The sequence below is a fragment of the Schistocerca americana genome, chromosome 6 (genome assembly GCF_021461395.2).
Source record: "Schistocerca americana isolate TAMUIC-IGC-003095 chromosome 6, iqSchAmer2.1, whole genome shotgun sequence".
Lineage (NCBI taxonomy): Eukaryota > Metazoa > Arthropoda > Insecta > Orthoptera > Acrididae > Schistocerca > Schistocerca americana.
This window is the reverse complement of record NC_060124.1, coordinates 146,732,135-146,752,225: the sequence shown is the minus strand read 5'-3', so window position 1 is coordinate 146,752,225 and position 20,091 is coordinate 146,732,135. Positions and strand designations below refer to the sequence as shown.

At 43.9% G+C, this 20,091-nt stretch overlaps 2 non-coding genes and 1 pseudogene across 2 annotated transcripts; 1 reads left to right on the top strand and 2 right to left on the bottom strand.

Annotated features, from left to right (window-relative positions):
* Positions 1 to 5,091: 5,091 nt before the first annotated feature.
* Positions 5,092 to 5,166, bottom strand: Trnat-ugu. The gene has a single exon. It is a non-coding gene; the product is annotated as a tRNA-Thr (tRNA).
* A 66-nt stretch (positions 5,167 to 5,232) lies between these two features.
* Positions 5,233 to 5,307, top strand: Trnat-cgu. The gene has a single exon. It is a non-coding gene; the product is annotated as a tRNA-Thr (tRNA).
* A 654-nt stretch (positions 5,308 to 5,961) lies between these two features.
* Positions 5,962 to 6,079, bottom strand: LOC124621148 (annotated as a pseudogene).
* Between the last annotated feature and the right edge of the window lie 14,012 nt (positions 6,080 to 20,091).

Sequence of the window (20,091 nt, the reverse complement as noted above, 5' to 3'; positions counted from 1 at the left end):
GTGGTGCCAACTAGAATAAAACGCCCTTTAGACGTAATGCTCTGTCATATTTAACATATGAAACTGCGTCTAGGACAGTAGTCCTACAATGTGACGAGACTTTATCTCCATGATACCTTCAGTGTAAAGTGAGAAAGCGCTGTGATATTAAATTATGGCGATTCAGAGGTCATGAAAGATATTTCTTGGAATGATTATCAAGCATTATATGCTCTTCTGCATCGTATGTTTCACTTCTGGCAGATTCAAATGAATGAAGTATTTAAATTTTGTTGAAAATATGCAATTAATGAGTCAAGTTTTGCCTCGGGAAAGACACGTTACTAATGCGTTGGAATGATGTGCTTAAAACATTACACACATCGAGATACATACCCCTCATTTAAATTCTTAAGCAATATCCACTTGTACTTGAATTTCAAAGGTGGCGGCGTCCGTAATTTCGATGTTTGGCTCCATCATATTGCCGTTCTCGACATTCTTGACTCTATTCTACGTGATCCACATGTTCTACAGGGTGGGGCAAATAAAAGAGCCCAGAGAACCAGAGTACAAGGAAATATAGCAGAGGAAAGGAAATACAATACTGACCTGACTATAGCAGATATTGGAAGTGCCCACGATTCGTCTCTTAGCACTTTTGGACAACGGTCAACAAATTGCTGAAGGTAGATCTAAGCTGGGCTGCTGGAACCGCTGCAGCCTCATCCAAAATATTGTGCTGTATTTTTCGAAGACTATGAGAGTTTTGTTGCAATATACCTTAGACTTAACGGCCCCCGACACAAAGTAATCGCACACTGACAGATTAGGGATCTGGGTGAAGAGCTAGGGCTGCGACCAGACTGACCACTGCTAACAATTCCGTCAGCTGCGAAGATTGTGTAAATGTGCTCCAAGGTTCGGCCGGCTGTATGGATAGTTGCTATATCCTGCAGGAAGTAGCTTAGCTCTTTCCATCCTCCGTTAGTATTGCCACATATTCATGTCCAATCGTATCCACTTACCCTGCTCAATTTTATTTGCCCCAACCTCTACGTTGTCAATTTTCCTCATAAAACAGTAAATAAATCTGAAAATTAATCTTAATCATTTCACTTGTGTTTGTTAGCCTATAAGTAATACAGTTAACAATAATTAAATTTTTCTTTTGCGTTCGAGAAGATGCACGCGACATTATAAGACACGATAACGCCTACATCTTGACTATGGGGAATGCAATAGCGGCTGTCTTAATCTCACGACGCCCTAGAATCCAACAATTAGTATAATTAAAATTCTTAAAATTTCAAATTGAAAAAATTGTGATGGAATATGATACATCCACTGTGGATAGCAGGAGATAAAGAAAGGACGTCCTCACCCGGTACTTCTGTTGTTTGTTGCGATGACCCCATACTTTTGTAGTATCATATAATTTCCATATTTTCAAATAATTACCACTGGATATAACTTTCTTCTCCTTGGACTCATCGATATACACAGCAAGATACAAACTAACTTCTGTCGTACTGAATACTCTTCTTTTAAATTCTTAAGCCTTCGCAGAACATGGGCTTCTGATGTATCAGGCCCTGGTGGCCATTGAGCTTCATCATTGTTTGAAGGCTGGTTGACAGTAGAAATACTATAATGATTTCCAAGTAAAAATGATAATGAATATTAATTCGGACTTTGTAAGAGTAGATCTGCAGGTGTGGAGAATAAAATACTTTAACAACACTGCACGATAAGCGGTCGTTTTGCATTCAGACAAACTGAAGGGCACCTACTAAAATCAGTCTAGCAATTCGAACTACTGCAATACAGCGAGCACCAATACCGCCAGCTAAATGAAAGATTCTAACCACTGAAGGCGCTTACTACTGATAGGCATAGTTAGAAAACGAAAGATTTTGATAGAGAACAAACAATTAATTTACCTTAATAATGTTCAAAAGTCATCATTTATAAATATATCAATTCATGACATCGATCTTTACAAATTTCCTTTTTATGATGGAAACACATCCAGATCATCAGCTCTCAAAACTCTGCCATCTCTGTCCCCACATACACCACTGCTGGCTGCTTACCTCCAACTGCACAACGCTACGCGCTGCTCACATCCAACGGCCCAACACTACACAAGCGAATATTCCAACAATGAGTCCAACCAGCCACAGACCGCACACAGCACAGTCAGCGATTTTCATACAGAACGCGACGTGGCGTTACCAACATAAAAACCTAAACAGCCTACTTATAACGGTTTTGTATTATACGCTTTTTGTCAACTTTATGTATTGAAGTGTTTTCATCTTACAATAACGTCTGTGTCACTGGAGGCATTCAGAGATAATTCGAATGACATTTATTTTCATTTTGCCAATAGTAACAACTGAAATACGCATTACGAGTGCTGAGAACAATACAGAATTCCCGCTATGCTTCGAAGTTACTAAAAAGCGGTTTGGGCTTCTGGTTACCCTCGATAATTTCCAAAGACTATTACTTTCTGTGAAAATGAAATAGTCATCTGGTACTTCCGTTAGTGTGCGTTCGTATTTATTGGTATTCCCAGTTCTCTGTTCCTTGTTATTCATAATGGAGACATAGTTTACAAGCCAGGTAGTGTATGTAGAATTGTGTCCATTTAGGTCACGTTGTAAGTTCTTTACGATATTTCGGCAAACAGATTTGTTGCCGTGTTGAGGTGGTTCATGATTGCTGCTGTGCTGGGGTCGGCGTCCTACGTACGTTAGGCTTGACCCCCTCCATCGCTGCGCCCCACTCCTGTGGCTATCCGCGCAGCTGCCAATCTCTTCGGCAGCGGTTGATTTAATGGTCTCATTTTCAGAGTTTGAGCTAACTTCAGTTCACTTACTGCTCGATGCAAATTATTACGAACAGATTGCGTCGCCATGGTGTGTCTTACAAAGTGGCGAATTTATTCATGCAAGATTACTAGCCCAATTAAATCCATCCGGTTCCTGCTGTTACGTTTATGACTCGTTCGTCGCCTAGATACACGGACGGGCCACCTTAGATAAATTTCTCCATTAAGTCAGTTCACTCCACTCCCACATACACTTGATCATGAAGAGGGAACATGATGGCGTTCTCCCTTTGATGTCCTGGTGAAACGGAAGCTAGGTGGCAAGCTGGGACACAATGTGTACAGAAAACCTACACACATACTGACCTGTATGCACACGTCTCGAGTAGTCACCACAACTACCAGCCTAAAGGCGTTTTGCACGCGTTTCTTCAAATGGTGCGAACCATCTGCGATCAATACAACAGCGGATAAGGCGTGCGTTTACGCAGGTTGTACATAGACAAAAGTAGCAACAAAAAAGGAACACAAATCACTAGCGTGCATCTCATTCGTCGGCGACACCTCCAGATATGTAAGCAGGATCTTGAAGCGACGCAGTGTCAAATGCACATCCCAGCAACCCTCTGAGACCAAGATACAGATCTTCGCAAAATACTTTGCCAATGCGGCAGTGTATACTTTGGGGAAATGGTACACACATTAGAACAGAGCTGCCGTGAACATAGACGCTACAGTGAATTACGCCAGACCAATAAATCGCCATGCCCGACCGTTGAATTATAACTGACCGTACTATAGGTTACAACACAACCATGATACTCAGGGATTCTTCCTCTTAATTTTATTGCGTGATTAAGGAGGCCATTGGAATTCGGGTCAATGGTGGCTTAATCGACAAAGATAGCGGCCTACAGCTGAATGAGATGTGGAACGTGTGGTGAGCCGAGAGAAAGAAATTCGTTCCCGTACAGTGAGGTCCGCATCCGGCGATGGCGTGGAGTCTACGGACCGCTTTCCACAGCCCATCACCACCAGCCCGAACCATAGCGGCTGCCTGGATAGCGACAGGAACGGAGTGGTGGAGATGGTAACCGTCAACAAATGTAGGACGCAGTTATCAGGAAAAACCCGAAGATGGCAAGAAATCTGTTAGCCAAATAATCTTGGAGAACTTACATGACACGGGTAAATACGAGAGGATTGTATAATTTAGAAATACTCCAGGAACACAGGAGATCGCTTAAGGTAATATTTGCTATAGTACCACGGAGCGACAGCAGGTGACTAGAATGTTGTATGTACAAAGACACCTCAGAAAATAAGTTACACATGTCATCTCAGACTAACACCATTGCGAAACAAGAGCGATACGTGTAGCAGACGCACACGGTGAGTGGCTGAAATGCCTTGGCAACTACACTCATGTTCAGAAAAAAGAAAAACAGAAAATCTTTGAACGGATCCATAGGACATGCACATTAGCATGTTTTGCAGAAATCATTAGCATTTCAGTCACTTCGGTTCAGCATGCGTCCTGTTGCCCAGTAGGCAGAGGGTCCGGCATGAGTCCTGATAACTTGTTCCATGCGTGACGGCATCGACGCGTGTAATGCGCAACTGGCGTGCCGAGGTATAGCTATCCATGCAACACTCACCTGGTTCCAAAGTTCATCTGTGGTGGCTGGCACTGGGTCATAGCGCTGCACCCGTCATTTCACCATAGCCCACACATTTTCGTTTGACGACGAGTATGGTGATCTGGCGGTCCAGGCAAAAGGTTGAAATTCTGTGACACCAAGAAAACAGATGTTTGTGCAGCAACATGTGGTCGTACATTGTCTCGCTGAAAAATGGCGTCTGGGGCGTTATGCAGATAGGATATGACTACGCATCACAGGATTTTGTTCACGTACCTCACACTGGTCACAGTGCCATGGACACGCACCATGTGTGATTTGTGACTGTACCCAACAGCACCCCACACCACAACACCTTGAGTTGGTGCTGTATGTCTTGTGCGAATGAAGTCACTGCAATGCCGCTACCCATGTCTGCAGCGAACCAAAATGCGGCCATCATTTTCAGACAAACAGAACCTGGATTCGTCCGCAAACATTATCTGATGCCATGTATGAAGGTAGTATCTGTTCCCGAAAGAACAGATACCATTGATGACCGTGCAGTTTCTCTAGAATGAAATTATAATTAAATTGATACCCTAGCTGCAAACAGGCGCTGATATACATCATTGGGGACATGTTTAAAATGTGTGCCCCGACCGGGACTCGAACCCGGAATCTCCTGCTTACATGGCAGACGCTCTATCCAACTGAGCCACCTAGGGCATAGAGGATAGTGCGCCTGCACTATCCTTGCAAGGGGTAAGTCCCTGCAGGCACACTATTCTCTGTGCCCTTGGTGGCTCAGTTGGATAGAGCGTCTGCCACGTAAGCAGGAGATCCCGGGTTCGAGTCCCGGTCGGGGCACACATTTTCAACATGTCCCCAATGATATATATCAACACCTATTTGCAGCTAGGGTGTCGATTTAATTATCATTTCATTATCTGATGCCATTCTTGTCTCCAATGACGTCGTTCCATACACCATTGCCGTCCAGCATGTTTCTGCACATTCGTGAAAGGCAGGCGGAGAATTGGACGACGTGCGCGTGACCCTTGCCGTAATAAACGGTGACGGACTGTCACCCCTGATTGTGTAGGATGTGTTCCACTGTTGCGCCAGAGACGAGGAGCGCGGCGATCTGTCCTGCAATACCGTTCGTGTGAGGAGACGAACTTCTCGGGGATGGTCTGGGTCGTGAGATCTGACCCACCTTGTCGTATTCTACGGCCTCCCACGAACCATTCTGCACACACTCGTTGTACAGCCGAAACACTTCCTTCCTCACGACTATCAGTTTCCCGGATGGATGCATCACATTGTCGTTCCCAGTAATACACCCTATTTCAGACTCGCTGGATGCGAGTCACTGGATGCGAGTCACTGGATGCGGATATGGAGGTTCATGTGGTCAGCACACCACTCTCCCGGCCGTACCTCAGTTTCCGAGACCGGAGCCGCTACCTCTCAATCAAGTAGCTCGTCAGTTTGCCTCACAAGAGCTGAGTGCACCCCGCTTGCCAATAGCGCTCGGCAGACCGGATGGTGACCCATCCAAGTGCTAGCCCAGCCCGACAGCGCTTAACTTCGGTGATCTAACGGGAACTGGTGTTACCACTGCGGCAAGGCAATTGGCCCCGAAGCTGAAGTACACAGTACAATTCGAGTCTTATGGCCAAAATTTCTGAACTGCACACAGATTCACCGTGAAATTCTACCTCTATATGGACCACATGCAATATCGCATCCATCTGTAGTTATATAGTTCCGAGAATGTGACCATATCCACACAGACATTCGTGATACCGGTCAAGAAGTCCAGAACTTGTAGCTTCGAATTTTCATGTTTTCGGCAAGCTGAAAGAACATGTCAGGGGAAAGAAACTTTCCAGCAATTACGCTGTTCATGCATTGGTTCTCGAATGGCTCAGTGACCAAGGAGAGGTTTTCTATCGTCGAGGAACTGAACGACTGGGAGAACGTTACGACCGTTGTTTATGGAGAATTGGTCACTACGCTGAAAAATAAACAGAAAAAGAAAAAGGGAGTTAAAAGTGATTTTTCGATAGCAACAGCACCATGTGTGTTCTTTTAAGGCGTAGGCATTACACTGCCTTTCGCAATATTCGTGGGTGTATCTTAATCTCAGCTGTCACATGCCTCTCTAATATGCATGATATAGTGAAATCAGTCCCTAGCAAACGTCATCAGCTTTTTGACCTATATTACTGGGTGCGATTCAATAGCTGACAGCTTCTAAAATTTCTGTGAACTTAGACCCAGTTCGCTGTAGAATCGGTGACCGATCGCTGCTTCTGTACGCTCGAGTGTGTGACTTTGTTCGCAGGGATGTTGGAAGACTCATTTGCATCTATCCTTCCGCCATAGTCAGTGAACCGTATCGAAACGAGAGCCAAAGATACGCGATGTATTGTCTTAGCCTTTTTTGCCCGAGTGCCTGAAAGCACGGCGAGAGTAAAAAGAAACTTCAAAGGTGAACCTCAGAACAGAAATTCGCATTCATTTGTGCCTCCGAAATGGTTTCCTGTTCCACTCGATCGTCCGTTATGCGAGCCTCTACATTTGTCGATAACAGAACAAAAATAACGGCTTTTCGGAATTCTGTTCTTCGTGCCGACGATATCCTCCAATTTCGTACCGTTTCCGCTTCACACATTTCTTTCTTTCTTGTGATTTGACGGAATCCAATCGGTTTTGAAGTTATTCAGTTGTCTTGGACTGTTCTACAAATAAAACTGTCATAAAAAGCAAATTCCCTTGCGGGTAAAAGTCGTTTATTTCGTCGAAATGTGGCAGCCTTTTTTATTATCAAGAGCACAGAGATATTATTCCACAGATTCTTCACTCATTTACAGCCAAGCGAGGAGGCGCAGTGGTTCGTGTAAGCCACTCGGTCATCATGAATAAAGTTTTCCGCAGTTATCCGGATTCGTATAAAGCTAACGCTGGAATGGTGTGTCAGAGAAATACGGCCCCGTCTCTGTTACCAGACTTGCACATTAATCCGCTCTCTTTTTTCCTCATGTGCCAAATACAAAGTGTAATTGTATCTTCTTGCCTGTAGACACATTGGCTGGGTTGATACTCCCTTGCTTTCCTTCTTCTCTTTTCTTTTATCACCTGCTTGTTCCTCTGTTTCTGGATCTCCTAAGGTAGCGTTTCCTCTTTCAAAACAAAGCAAATTATTGTCGGAACTACTCAGAGTCTACATTACACATAAGAAACTGTTTTGTAAAACTAAAATCAGCTACATATTTTTGGCTGAATTGGATGTAGAGGACTGTTCACTACTTTTAGCATTGTTTTAGAAGAAAATTAACCTAAATCAACAATATTGCATTTCTGGCTCTGAGCACTATGGGTCTTAACTTCTGAGGTCATCAGTCCCCTAGAACTTAGAACTACTTAAACCTAACCAACCTAAGGACATCACACACATCCATGCCCGAGGCACGATTCGAACCTGCGACCGTAGTGGTCGCGCGGTTCCAGACTGTAGCGCCTAGAACCGCTCGGCCACCCCGGCCGACTATATTACATTTCTGTTCGTGGAGCCACACCTTGTTGGAACACAATTTCTACAGCACACTTGGCGGACGAAAGCAATGCATCATGTAGGATATAGGATGCAAGGTGTCGCTAGTGGTGTAGGTTAGGTTACATTAGGTTTTAGGTTTGCCTAGGTTGTATCACATGTTTTGTACCTACATGGCTAGTATTTGTTGATTAGCATACGTAGTCTAAACTAAAATTATGGCAGTATAATTAATAGGTTGACTGGTTATATAAGTCCGCTACGCGAGTCTATTTTCACCACATAGCCTACAATGAGTCGCCAAATGACATTGCGATCTGATACTAACAGCGATTTTAAATACATCTAAAACTGTGACAATGAACTTTGCACCCCGATAGCATATAATTAACAAAATTATTTCGGAGAACTGGCTATAGTGTTCGATATATTATGTTAGCGGCCTTTAAGTAGAAACAATCTAAGAAACGATAACACGAAGACAGAGATGAAAATCAACTGATCATCCTAGAGCATCCCTGCCTTTCTTTTGAGCTACAACAAACAGAGTCCTGGGCAGAGGTACCTGCGCAGAGTTAAAGACAGCCTTGGTCCCGGTAATCCTGGAATTTATGAAATACCTTGTGAATGCGGTAGCAGTCACACTGATCAGTCCATACGAACGATTTCAGAACTCTATACTGACCATAGACGCCAAGTTAAAAATCGAGATTTCGAACGTAATCTCACAAGCAAACCTGTGCTGAAACGAAAATATTATCCCATGCATCCACCGATTGAGATTCTGTCAACAAGGAAGCCGTTGAGACAAGAAAGTGTAACAACAACTTTAACAGTAACAGTAATAGTAGTGTCCCACTCTTAGTCGGACACTGTACGTCCGAAGCAATTCCGACCTTCAGTCCAATATCTGGGGCAACGGCTGTCAACATAACTCACCTGTCTTCAATAATGAGGGCATCCACATGCTGAACGCTATCAGTAATGTGGTGTGGCGTTCCAGACCGTGCGGCCTTCCTTGAATCGCTTGTGCCACACCTTGATCCATGCAATGCACTCCTCTTCGTACATTTGTGCCATTCTGTGATGAATTTCTGTCCCCCGCAATCTTTCCCAAGTCAGGAAACACACTACACCCATTTGTTTTTCTTTTGAAGGTTGCATGTCTCCGTTTTCAGCACGACTGGGTACTGTGTTCGGCCGACGCGTGTACATGCTCGCTCTATCCTCAAGTGAGTGTGCTAGTTTGGCTCATCAGTGCCATTATAGGGGGCACACCTTCTTCCGTAGGCAATGGCATTATGATCCATCCTGCTGTTTTTATTTGCAGCCTCCGGCTCTTTTTTTAATCGCCTTAATAGCAACAAATCATCATCGTAAGTCACAAAGTCCAGTCCAGGAACCGAAGTACAAAACATCCGCAAGTACGTAGTCATCTGAACAAGGAAAGGTTATTCATACGTCATCTAGTCATGTACGAAAATACAAACACACAGAGGTCGAGGAATAGCACATATAAAGATGGCGGTAGTATCGCGTGTACAAGGTACAACAGGTCAATGCTTTGGGTTTGTGCTCAGGTGATGAATATGAAAAAGTTTCCGACTTGGCTATGGCAGCACGACGTGAATTAACAGACTCTGAACGCAGTATGGTAGTTGGAGCTACACGCATTGGTCATTCAGTTTCGGAAATCGTTAGGGAATTCAGTATTCCGGAATCCACAGTGTCAAGAATGTGCAGAGAATACCAGATTTCAGGCATCACCTCTCATCCCGGACAACGCATTGGCCGAATGCCTTCACTTAACGACTGAGACAAGCGATGTTCCAAAAAATGGTTCAAATAGCTCTAAGCACTATGGGACTTAACATCTAGGGTCAACAGTCCCCTAGACTTAGAACTACTTAAACCTAACTTACCTAAGGACAGCACACACATCCATGCCCGAGACAGGATTGAAACCTGCGACCATAGAAGCAGCACGGTTCCGGACTGAGGCGCCTAGAACCGCTCAGCCAGATGCCTAGTCAGATGAATCCCCATTTCAGTTGATTAGCGCTGATGGTAGGATTCGAGTGTGGCACAGACACCACGAAGAATGGACCCAGGCTGTCAATAAGGCACTGTGCAATCTGGCGGTGGTTCCAAAGAGGGCTGTGTTTACATGGGATGGACTGGATCCTCTGGTCCAACTGACCAATTGAACCGATCATCGACTTTAAATGGCTATGTTCAGCTACTTGAAGACTTTATGTTCCCAGACAACAATGTCATGTCGTCGGACCACTATTTTTCACGATTGGCTTGAAGAACATTCTGGACAAATCGAGCTAATGATCTGATTTGGCCCTCCATGTCACCATACACGACCATCATCGAACATTTACGGAACATAATCGAGAGTTCTTTTCGTGCATAACATCCTGCAGTGGCAACACTTTCGCAGTTACGGACGATTGTAGAGGCAGAGTGGCTCACTCTTTCTGCAGGGGACTTCCAACGACTTGTTGGGTCCATGCCACGTTCAGTTGCTGCACTTCTCGTAAAAGGAGATCCGACACGATATTAGGAGGTATCCCATGAGTTTTGTCACCTCATTCTCATAGGTCTTATGGAGTATTACAATAAAAACTAATTAAATTTGATTTACTGCCGAGAAGGCTTTAATTGGAAAAATATAATTACCAATCAAGAAAGGAGTACATTTCCTGCACACATTCATAATGTTCATATCCCTACGTTAACTGTTTCTCTGAAGACAAAACTGCTGCAGTGTGACTACTAAAAAATCGTTTCTTGTTTAGGGCCGTCTACAACAGTGATGGTCGACCTGGTCCTACAGCCCACTAGTGGTCGTTCCAGCTCGCATTGTGGGCAGTAGGCAGGGGTTTTTAATCCATTTCCATTGAGTTGTCATAACATTTTGACATTATGTATTATTATATGCTTCGACTTGCAGTACTCCTGCTTTGTAAGGTAAAGCTACACCCCTACTTTACAAAGCATTGGCCGGTTAGAACATTCTACTGCTGACAGAGATGCAAAAATGGGCGGATAGTAAAAAATAAGTTGATCACCCTTGTTCTACAAGAACATATAGGAGTAATTACACTCCAGGTGGTATCTAATAGCTGCTTAGTGATAGCTGAACCATGATTACTGGTCTTTCCTGCCCCATTTACTCTACGTAAGTGCAAAACTGACCCCCTGTATGTTCTTGTGCGTTTCCCTTTTACTCATGATCAATTCTTAATGCTGTGTGATTGTAAGTATACGACTGATAACAAGATATTTCGGCATTACCAGAGAAGTGAAGGAAGTGACTTCTCTTCTGTCTTTGATGGAACTTACTGCTCAAAAATGGTTCAAATGGCTCTAAGCACGATGGGACAACATCTGAGGTCATCAGTCCCATAGACTTAGAACTACTTAAACCTAACTGACCTAAGGACACCACACACATCCATGCCCGAGACAGGATTCGGTTCAAATGGTTCAGATGGCTCTGAGTACTATGGGACTCAACTGCTGAGCTCATTAGTCCCCTAGAACTTAGAACTAGTTAAACCTAACTAACCTAAGGACACCACAAACATCCATGCCCGAGGCAGGATTCGAACCTGCGACCGTAGCGGTTTTGCGGTTCCAGACTGCAGCGCCTTTAACCGCACGGCCACTTCGGCCGGCAGACAGGATTCGGAACTGCGACCGTAGCAGCAGCGCGGTTCCAGACTGAAGTGCCTAGAACCGCTCGGCCACGGCGAACTTACTGCGTTTCGTAGTTTTTAGTCATTATTTGATAAGAAAGTATGCTACCACCTGTTCCCATTTAATGGTTATCTTGTATTAACAACCGAAGATATGTGTTGTAGGCGGCACGGATTGCAGTTTTGATGACGATCTCATCCAGTATGACACTCATTTCCACTGGTGCTGAAGGCAAAGAGACATACTTTAGGTAGTAGTGGCCCAGGAGATTAGACTGAACATACTTCGTTTCTTCGTTTGACTGCCACAATCATTTTTAATTGTGTTGCAAAATACTCTCACTTGTCGGAAAAAAGTTTTAAATCTCAGTAATTATGTGCATATAGGTGCTTCTCTCCGTGTTGTTAGAGTTACGATAAAAGGAAAACATAAAGAAATAAAGAAGAAAAGAAAAGAAATAACTTTCGCGCAGTACTATCACTATTACGAGCGACGCTCAATAAGTAATGTAACACTTTTTTCTCGGCTTATTTCGATTGAAAAATTGTGGAATGTGTTGTGCGATATCGTGAAATATTCTCGCTTCAATTCCTATAGCTTCACGAAGTTCCGATTGGTGGCGGCACTATACGTAGCCTTCAAAATGCGTCTGTAACGTAAGTGCGTTCCAAGCAGAGAGCGTGATTGAGTTTCTTGTGGTGAAAACCAGAACGTCGTATATATTCATAGGCGCTTGACAATGTCTGCGGAGATCTAGAACTGAACAAAAGCGCGGTGAGGCGTAGTGCGAGGCGTCTGTGATCATCGCATCCAAATCGCACAAACCGGTCTGATCACCGACGTACCGGCCGGCTGCACATAGCTGTGACTCCTGCAATGTTGGCACTTCCTTGCGACAAAAATCCAAATGAACTCATTCTCCATGACAAGGCAAGACTTCACACAAATCTGCACAACTGAGAGACTCAGCGCCGCTCGGTGTGAGCCGCAGGCGGCCAGCTGTGTGCTTCTCGCCGGCGTGGCTAAGATTGTGGCGACAACAAGCGCCCGTGATCCTGAGTCAGAATCTGTAGCCATCGCCTCGGGATGCCTCCGGCGTGTGTTGGAAGCCAGGACGACTTCCCGCGGAAGCGAGCCATGGAGTAGGCCGCCACTGGCTGGCTGCGGTCCCCGCTTCGGCCTCAGACGGTCGAATCCGCGCCCCGCTGTGGCCTGGAACGCTGGCGCCCATCTGCTGCTGCGTGTAGCTGGTGGTGTGATACGCCTCGCCATCCAGGAAAACTGCCACACTTGAATGAATCTTGTTAGAAACCCGCACCTGCTTATATGCGGCTGCGCACCTCTGTTTTGCCATACGCACCACTTCGCGTCACTTACTCGGAACACGCTAGGTTGGCCTTTGGGCCCCTTTGTGACGCTACGACGCAGTTCTTGCTATGAATTTTTTCGCTTACTTAACACATGAAACTGTTTGTATACGATATATTGTCTAGCGTAAATATATATTGTAAATACTATGTTTAAATTATGTAATATTTAACACTGGTAAGTCACAGCATATTTAGTTAACGTTGAAGTCAGAGAGATTGTTTTGTCGTGCCGCTTGGCGCAGGAGCGCGCCAGCGGGTAGTAGTAGCAGTGATGCCGTGCTCGGAGTAAGACGTACAGTCGAGTGCTGCTAGTCCTAGCTGTGTTACATCTAACGGCTAGTGTGTGGATCTAAGTACGACGGGAAAGTAATGGTCGGCATATCTGGAAACATGTCCGGGCAAGTTATTATGGATTAATGGGCATAGTGCTGAAGAAACGAGGACTTAAATGTGAAGCGCACTGTGGGCCCAAGTCGCTACAGTAAAAGCCCGCTGCCACATTGTGTCGCTGCCGTGTACTTCCGTCGATCCACCGACAACGAGGGAAGTAAGATCTACGTAATTTTCGTAGGATAAAATTGTAGACGGCCTGCCAGTGGCTGTGCTTTTCTCTGAAGTTGAACAATTAATAACAAGCACTTTATAATCGAAGTGTTTGTTATAGTTACATTCCACCCGACAATAACACCAAGCAGGTTCCCTCCGATCCTTACATTATTGATCCGAGGGTGTCACGCCATTATCAAGAAAAAATATGTTAATTATCAAATTATTTGCGTAGACGGTGAAGAGTAAATTTCAGACTGGTTATCGCGTTAATTGTTGCACTTAATAAGCTTACGCGAACCGTAGTAACTTAATAATAGACTGAAGTAATAAATTTGATTATTAAGATTTATTTCAATGCATATTCAGCTGAAGTTAGTTCAAGGATATTTCATGAAACTATAAAGCTTATTCCACCTGACAATCCCCCAATTAATGAATTATTATCATTCAAAATATAGTTAATCAATTATTGGCAATATATTTCATTATCAGTAGATTAAAATGTGCAAAGTACCTAATTTTAAAGACAGAATGACTGTCCATTATTCAAAATCTCGATAGATAATTATCTGTGTTGTCAGCATTCCACTTAGCTGACAAATTATGAACAAAATAACTGTCAAAATACTTATTGAAAGTTAACCATTAATGTGTAAGTGTAGTTAGATTGTTATGACATTGTTTTATATGACTACTGAGCCTGACTCAGCACTTAGGTAAAAGCTCCCGTTCCACCTGCTGCGCTACAGACGGGTAAACTTTATTTTTGACACAATTATTCACGTACTTAACAGTGCTGTCGCTTATCAGTTGAGCTGGCGACCGATTTCTTAATTGCTTTTAACAACTCAATTTCCACTGGCAAAATTTATTTACAAATTATTTCCATTATTTCATTTACCGATCGTTATTGAATGAAATTACTCATTCTATAACGATCAAGTTATAACGTCTCCTGTTTCCAGCGGAATAATCATTATTTACTTTGAATTCGGATGCCTTATCCCGACGCGGGTCAAAATTTATAATTCACGGTCATTGTCAACTTGTAATTTCGCAAATCCCGGGAAGCAGGGGTGTGTTATACCTTCTGCCTGTGATTCGCGACATGCAAAACCGCTATGTTCACTCTTTCAGCAATTTCATGGACCTGTGGCCTCTATTCTACTTCGCAGCTGTTGGTACGCGTATCTCACTGCAATCTGGCCCACACCTGGCTGTAACTTGTGCTCAGAATATTGCAAAAAACTAACTTTCCTTATCGTAAACGGTGGTGCTGCTATAATACAGTTTGGAGACATGTCTAAAGTAATTCATAAAACGATGATGTTCCATTATGAAAATCCTGAAAATGTGATATATAATATGTTAACTACATCACTGAAACATCTTCTGTTGGGAACACCGTTCATTTCACTCGCTCTTTGCTTCAGTATTGAGATATTTGTGCAAATACTACACATTAAATCAGCCCATTACTACTTAGAAAACTGCTCATTCATGAATATGAACTTACAAAGCAAACTGAGGTCATTGTGTTGGGACAGAAACTCAACGTCGATTACTATGCAAATTTCATTTAGTTGAGTAGCTGCGACAAGTGTGACGTGCGAATATCGAACTTTTGTTTTCAAAGGGATATGCAGTAACTTTGCTACTCTAAATGAAAATACCGTGATTCAACATTTACGTTATCGATTTTCGAGAATTTCAGACGTAACATTTGTTACACTTGCATCTAATAAATGAAACAACTGACGAGTCTCTGACCTTTATTCCCTTATCACGAGCCGGCCGGAGTGGCCGAGCGATTCTAGGCGCTACAGTCTGGAACCGCGCGACCGCTGCGGTCGCAGGTTCGAATCCTGCCTCGGGCATGGATGTGTGTGATGTCCTTAGGTTAGTTAGGTTTAAGTAGTTCTAAGTTCTAGGGGACTGATGACCTCAGCAGTTAAGTCCCATAGTGCTCAGAGCCATTTGAACCTTATCACGATTGACGTAAACTGTTGGCCGTGCTACCATTCACAAAAGTGGAAATTTCTTTTTGGGTATAAGCCTTAGTATTTATTTGTCTCAAGAAAATGAGATGAAAGCTTGCTATACGCATTATAATTAGTTTGTATTCCATTTACACTTTGAAAGTAAGACACTATTCCAAGGCGCTTCCTCAGGTCCCGTTGCTTGTTGCTGATTATCTACACTAAGCTTCGAAAATTAAGAGTTCGTATCAGAGACTACTGTACGTTTTGTTAGCTACAGGATGAACCAGAACCCCCCGACAAAATTTCGGAGTTTGTTCAGTGTATTTTGCCGTGAAATAAGCATATTTTCCGGTGTCTCGTTACAGAACAATTGATTTTTTTTTACTGTTTGTTACCTTAGCTACCTTTTCATCTGTGTTGCACTGAAAAAACCTACATAACAGAGCAAATGTGGACAGTATGCGCGTGCATCTTGACTGGAAATAGGCTTGCTCCCCTTACTCGCAGTACGTTTTGTTGGCCACAATAATTTAGATTTTACTATTCACCCTAAAGCTTGAATTCAGTAATGCCCGAATGTGTCTCGACTTTGCTTTGTGATGGATTTGGTTGTACGTTAATAGTGATATACAACGGTACGGGTACGTTTACTGGTGACGGCTTGGCCGACTCGTAAATTTTTACTCTGGAAGGAGCCACCGGACCTTTATAGATAACGTCCAGATCATATATCTGAACAGGCTCTAAATTTTTTTTTCATCATATGGATTACTTAAAGGTTATCGCGAGGCACAATACCAGTTGCAGGTTGCCTGCCTAACGGCTTTCAAGGGCAACAAAAATGTGATTTTCTATATATCATACAGTCATTTAACGTATTTAAGAAATTAAAATGCTGTCATAATCTACTCAAGAGCTATAAAGCTACATGTTTAACACAGTAAGTCAACTACTCAGTTAGAAACTGTGCAACGTCTTCAGGCAGCGTAACTCACGCTGCAATATATTCATCCAGTAATTGAGAATTAGAGGGTGATTTCCAACAAACTTTACACTGCAAAATTATATCACTGTACGGTACATAGTTCGGAAGCTATGCCGCTTTATGCATGTGAGTTCGATTCTTTAAAGAACAGTGGGTGGGAGTTAACTGGTTTTAATCTAAAATGTGCTGACGTGTGGCATATTGGAAGTTAAGCAACAGCCTATTAGCTGATAGAGCTGGGTCACACGATTCGACAGGCTTGGCAGTTGTTCTGCGAAGGAAAGATCGCTATAATGGTGTCAACCAGTGGTACATACAGGGAGCGAAACAGAAACTAAGGAACATATGTGTTCCAATGTGTGTGAAATCTTATGGGACTTAAATGCTAAGGTCATCAGTCCCTAAGCTTACACACTACTTAACCGAAATTATCCTAAGGACAAACACACACACACACATGCCCGAGGGAGGACTCGAACCTCTGCGGGGACCAGCCGCACAGTCCACGACTGCAGCGCCTCAGACCGCTCGGCTAATCCCGCGCGGCTAAGGAACGTACTAATTAGTTCCCCAGACGCAACGTCACTGGCACAAACAAACTACATACCTTCACTTCCGCTGCGTACGTGGTCTTTACCAGAGTCGTAATTTACCTGCTAATGACACGTGTCGTAACGTCAAAAGTTACGATACTAAAATCTCATCGTTGCAAAAGAAAAAGCAACTGGAAAGTACTATGATGTGATGGGATCTACACTCTTTGCGGAGATGGAGCCGCTTCGTTATTCCGCGAACCAAGACAGAAAAACCAATAACTGATGACATAGATACAGTGTGAAAAACTCACAGACGGGGGCTGTAACCGAGCGGTTCCAGGGGCTTCAGTCCGGAACCGCTCTGCTGCTACGGTCGCAGGTTCGAATCCTGCCTCGGGCATAGATGTGTGTGATGTCCTTAGGTTAGTTAGGTTTAAGTGGTTCTAAGTCTAGGGGACTGATGACCTCAGATTTTAAGTCGTATAGTGCTCAGAGCCATCTGAATTTGAAAAACTCACAGATCTGAGAGAAAAAGTGTCCCATGTTCGTGAGTACCACACTGAGGTAACAGAAGTCATGGGATACCTCATAATATCGTGTCGGACCTCCTTTTTCCCAGCGTAGTACAGCAACTACGTAGCATGGCCTTGGCAAGTCGTTGGAAGTTCCTTGCGTAAGTACTACGTCATGCTGCCTCTATAGCCGTCAATGATATCGCGAAGTTGTTGCCGGTGCAGGATTTCGTGTCCTATGCATGTCCGGTGGGATTCATGTCGGGCGATCTGGGTGGTCAGGTCATTCGGTCTAATTGTCCAGAATGTTGCTCAGACCAATAGCGAACAGTTGCGCTGAGGTGACAAGGCACATTGTCATACATGAAGATTTATCGTTGTTCGGGAACATGAAGCCACGAACGGACCAGACCTCATCGACGGTGTCAGTGTTGATTGGTTGGTTGGTTTGGGGAAGGAGACCAGACAGCGTGGTCATCGGTCTCATCGGATTAGGGAAGGATGGGGAAGGAAGTCGGCCGTGCCCTTTCTGAGGAACCATCCCGGCATTTGCCTGGAGTGATTTAGGAAAATCACGGAAAACCTAAATCAGGATGGCCGGACCCGGAATTGAACCGTCGTCCTTCCGAATTCGAGTCCAGTGTCTAACCACTGCGCCGCCTCGCTCGGTGTCAGTGTTGAGACAGGGATTAGTGATCATGATGTTGTCATTACTACTGTGGTTACGAAAGTTAAAAAGTCGGTCAAGAAGGCTAGGAGAGTATTCTTAGTAGAAAGAGCAGATAAGCAGTTGTTAGCATCCCACTTAGTAAATGAATCGACTTCATTTACTTCCGGTACAATGGACGTGGAAGAATTATGGGCAAATTTTAAACATATCGTAAATCACGCATTGGACAAGTATGTGCCGAAAAAGTGGGTTACGGACGGAAAGGACCCACCGTGGTTTAACAGCGCAATTCGGAGAATGCTCAGGAAGCAAAGGCAGTTGCACTCGCGGTACAAGAAAGATCGGGAGAATGAGGACAGGCAAAGGTTAGTAGAGATTCGTGCTGCTGTAAAAAGAGCGATGCGCGAAGCATTCAACCACTACCACCGTCATACCTTAGCAGCAGATCTCGCTTAAAACCCAAGGAAATTCTGGTCTTACGTAAAATCGGTAAGCAGGTCGAAGGCTTCCATCCAGTCACTCACTGATCAGTCTGGGCTGGCAACGGAAGACAGCAAAACGAAAGCTGAAATTTTAAATTTAGCATTTGAGAAATCTTTCACGCAGGAGAATCGTACAAACATACCGCCGTTTGAGTCTCGTACAGATTCCCGTATGGAAGACATAGTGATAGACATCCCTGGGGTTGTGAAGCAGCTGAATGTGTTGAAAATAAATAAATCGCCAGGTCCTGATGCGATCCCAATTCGGTTTTACGGAGAGTACTCTACTGCATTGGCCCCTTATTTAGCTTGCATTTATCGCCACTCTCTCGCCCAACGTAAAGTCCCGAGCGACTGGAAAAAAGTGCAGATGACGCCTGAATATAAAAAGGTAGAAGGACGGATCTTCAAAATTACAGACCAATATCCTTAACATCGGTTTCTTGCAGGATTCTCGGACATATTCTCAGTTCGAATATAATGAATTTCCTTGAGACAGAGAAGTTGCTGTCCATGCATCAGCACGTCTTTAGAAAGCGTCGCTCCTGCGAAACGCAACTCGCCATTTTTTCACACGATATCTTGCGAACCATGGATGAAGGGTATCAGACGGATGTCATATACCTTGACTTCCGGAAAGCGTTTGACTCGGTGCTCCACTGCAGACTCCTAACTAAGGTACGAGCATATGGGATTGGTTCCCAAGTATGTGAGTGGCTCGAAGACTTCTTAAGTAATAGAACCCAGTACGTTGTCTTCGATGGTGTGTGTTTATCGGAGGTGAGGGTATCATCTGGAGTGCACCAGGAAAGTGTGGTAGGTCCACTGTTGTTTTCTATCTACATAGATGATCTTTTGGATAGGGTGGATAGCAATGTGCGGCTGTTTGCTGATGATGCTGTACTGTACGGGAAGGTGTCGTCATTGAGTGACTGTAGGAGGATACAAGATGACTTGGACACGATTTGTGATTGGTGTAAAGAATGGCAGCTAACTCTAAATATAAATAAATGTAAATTAATGCAGATGAATAGGAAAAAGTCCTGTAATGTTTGAATACTCCATTAGTAGTGTAGCGCTTGACACAGTCACGTCGATTAAATATTTAAGCGTAACATTGCAGAGCGATATGAAGTGGGACAAACATGTGATGGCAGTTGTGGGGAAGGCGGATAGTCGTCTTCGGTTCATTGGTAGAATTTTGGGAAGATGTGGTTCATCTGTAAAGGAGACCGATTATAAAACACTAATACAATCTATTCTTGAGTACTGCTCGAGCGTTTGGGAACCCTATC